Source organism: Triticum dicoccoides, chromosome 3B, assembly GCF_002162155.2.
Source record: "Triticum dicoccoides isolate Atlit2015 ecotype Zavitan chromosome 3B, WEW_v2.0, whole genome shotgun sequence".
Classification (NCBI taxonomy): domain Eukaryota; kingdom Viridiplantae; phylum Streptophyta; class Magnoliopsida; order Poales; family Poaceae; genus Triticum; species Triticum dicoccoides.
In genome coordinates this window covers 804,144,730-804,148,715 of record NC_041385.1, presented here as the reverse complement: position 1 = coordinate 804,148,715, position 3,986 = coordinate 804,144,730, and positions in this window count along the sequence as shown.

Sequence of the window (3,986 nt, the reverse complement as noted above, 5' to 3'; positions counted from 1 at the left end):
GCCCTAGAGCAGCGTGAAGCAGTGGACAACGCACATGCCACCAAGCAGCCAGCCGGACATGATGAACTGGACAAGCAACCCATCCCCGGCGAAGACGATCTCACATCACCAGAGCATACGAACCTTCATAAAAGGCTCGTCGCCACTGCAAGAAGTTTGAAGAAGCAAAAGTGGAAGCTCAAAACAGCGGAGGACGCACTCAGAATAAGATGGAGCAAAGTACTCAACACCGCAGATAAATATGGCGCTAGTCACCAGACAAAGAGCTACCCGAAGCGCAAGCTGTTGCCCGAATTTGACAAGGAGGCCTTAGAGTCCCCGTAGTCAAAAAAGAAAGAAGCCGCCTGGCCGGATAGACGACCAGATGACAGGCCAAGAGCAACAAGGGGTGCCGCACACAAGCCGGCAGATGATCAGCATAAAGATCCTCGGAAAAAGGACGACCCAGTCAGAACTATCTATGGGCCAAAAAAGAAGACTCCAGGAAGCAACATAACCCGCCGAGCATTTGAAGACAACGGCACACCCAAATACAGGGGCGCCGCACACCCACTATGTTTCACCGATGAGGTACTGGATCATGGATTTCCAGCGGGATTCAAACCCGTAAATATAGAGGCATATGATGGAACAACAGACCTTGGAGTCTGGATTGAGGATTACATCCTACACATACATATGGCTAGAGGAGACGATCTCCATGCCATAAAATACCTACCCCTCAAGCTCAAAGGGCCAACTCGGCATTGGCTTAAAAGCCTCCCAGAAAATACCATTGGAAGTTGGGAAGAGCTTGAGGATGCGTTTCGAGCAAATTTTCATGGGACTTATGTCCGCCCTCCGGATGCAGATGATTTAAGTCACATAACTCAACAGCCCGGAGAGTCAGCACGCAAATTCTGGAACAGGTTCCTCACTAAAAAGAACCAAATAGTCGACTGTCGACGCTGAAGCCTTAGCAGCCTTTAAACACAACATCCGAGACGAATGGCTCGCCAGACACCTCGGCCAGGAAAAACCAAGAACAATGGCCGCACTAACAAGCCTCATGACCCGCTTTTGCGCGTGGGAAGACAGCTGGCTGGCTAGATGCAGCACCAACGACCCATGTACATCCGAAATCAGGGATGGAAATAGGAAATCCCGACGCAGAAAAGATCAGCGCCGGAATAAGGAAAATGGCCCGAATAGTACGGCGGTCAACGCCGGATTCAAAAGCTCTCGGCCGAACAACAAAACACTGCCCCTCAAGGACAACAGTGATGAGCTATCCAACCTAAACAAGATTCTGGATAGACTATGTCAAATACATGGTACCTCTGGGAAGCCTGCAAACCATACCCACAGAGATTGTTGGGTCTTCAAACAGTCCGGCCGACTTAACGCCGAACACAAGGGGCTCGACACACCAAGCGAAACTGACGAAACCCAAAAGCAGCACTCCGGAAAACAGAAGACTTTCCCACTAGAAGTCAAAACAGTGAACTCACTTCATGTGATAACACGAAAAGACCTCCGTCGCCCCATTCAACCTCCGTCGCCCCATTCAACAGTAGCCCTTAAGCACTACTGGGGCACGCAGCTTTCGCCAGCCCTAATGCAATACCACATTACGCGTTTCTTACGCTTAAAAATGCCCGGTCAACGTGGCATAATCTCATTAAAAAGTAACTCCGAGTGTTCCTCGACCACGGAGAACGTGAGACTGCCTCGAGAGCCACACACTAATCAGACCTTGCATGTCAAAACCCCTAAAAACAGGTCATTCAGACCTCGGACATGGTTAGGCGAGTCCGGCATAACTAAACAAGGGGCTTCCCAGCCGCATATCCCCTTTATAAGGGGCCGCGTGTATAAATGATGAGAGCCAATAAAGCTCAACTTTCTTCATTCTATTCTATTTTAATACAACTTCTGCACGATATTTCTTGGAAACTAAGTCCTTCTCTTTTATAGATGAAGCACGTGCTACACCCGTCCAGGACACAGCACAACGGAGACACAGGCGCAGAGGTGCAGCAAGGACCCGTTGCAAGGATTCTTTTCAGATTAAGACCCTGCCTAAACCTTTCTTACTGTCTCTTGTTGATACACATCCCCCGGTTTCTCACCATAGCCGAGGAGGAGGCTGGCGTTTTGGCATCGGCCGCGTCAGAAGTTCCTGCCTGTACCTGGACACTAGGGGCTTAGGGCATTCTTCTGCCCGGTATCATAAAGACCAAACACCTCAGGGAGTGTTCGGCGTCTCGAGTTAGGCCTTATATGCATCAGCTCCGAATCATGTCTTTGGTCAAATGTTGGGTTTGCCCGGCTCCTGTGTTTTGCTGCCTTACGTTCCGCATCATCGGCTAACGCGGCACCAGGAGAACTACTGCGATTGTGCCCCGGTTCGGCCAGGCGAGCACCTCAGTAGAGAAAGCCGAAAACTGACTGTCATGATATAGCGAGAGACTGGTCAACCACTCGATCGACCATTGGAATGTTTAGAATTCCTCCGCTTTGACGAAGGACCGCTTCCCGGTCAGGCACATACGCGCCCCGAGTTCGAAGAAGAGCGGTGCCACCAGGGGCTATATAGTAGCCCCACATTCGAGCTCCTATGGCTAAGTGAAAGTGATAAAGCATTATAGTCCGGTTGCCTAGTTTGCTACGCTATCACCTCCTTAAAAGGACCAAGACGTTGGATTAAGTGTGAAAAAGCGCTTTTCTTTTTTGCAAACACCCCCGCACCATGTGCGTGGGGGCTGAAGCCAAAGACTGCCATCTTTCAGATTATACATACATATACGGCCGCACAAGAGATAGTTCAATACTTGAACACACAAGTATAAAAAGCTATTGCATTATAAACATGATCTCAGAAATCATACATGTCATTCAAACATAACATCTTTCGAGCACTGCGACTCTATTAAATGAGCGCCCTGCAGGACTTCCTCAAAATAGTGCTCGGTGGGGAATCGGCTTTTGTCCGAACCCCGGGATGCAACAGCGGTGGCATCCATCTCCGCCCAGTATGTCTTACCACGGGCGAGAGCCATCCGTGCACCTTCTATGCATGCCGACCACTTCATCGCCCCAATACGCGGCATCGCCCCAAGGAATTGCTACAACAAGCCAAAATAACTCTTCGGCTTGGGCCTTTCTGGCCACAGATGGGCGAGGACATCCGTCATGGCAAGTATGGAGAATCTATTCAGCTCAGCCCACTCAACCAGCCGATCACTCAACGGAAGTGGAGGATCCAGACAATGGAATTGAGACCAGAAAAGCTCTTCCATTTCGTGATCCTTCTGGCTTCGAAAGTGCACGACTACGTCCGCCTTACTCGCTGCGAAGTCCAGATAAGGATCCTCCGCACCTTACAATTGGCCCAGCTGAGCATACTTCGGATCCGTGAACTTCCTACGCAGCATAAAGGGCTTTCCAGCCACAATGTCTCCGACCTGACGCAGTTCCTCCTTCATAGCCCGCATCGCACTACGGGCATCCTTGGCTTCGACGTCGGCCTTCTTCAGGTCCTCTTGCTCCACTCGGCATTCTCTTTCAAGAACCTCCAAGCGGTCGGTAGCAACTTTTAATTTCGCGGCCATTCCGTCCATCTCCTCCATGCTTCGGCAGTGAGCAGCCTTCTCGGCTTCTAGCTCTTCCGCTGCCTTCGAGGCAGCCGCCTCACTTTTTCTGGCTTGCTCCTCGGCCGGAGCAAGTTCTGCTCGAAGGCCTTCCACAGCAGCAGCACCATCTGCATCAAGCATACAAATTGTAAGGACTGGGCGTCAGCTCCCTTACTAGGCGACCGCAGAGCAACCACATACCTTGTGACTCATCAAGTCGTTTATTAACCAGCGAGATGTTCGCATCTGCAACGTCGAGTTGCCTCTTCAGCTCGGCAAATCCATCAGTCCGGCTGGCCACCGAACGTTCCGCCACCTGCATAGGAAAGGCGACAATCTACAACTGAGATTATGATCCTCGGTACGCTGTCG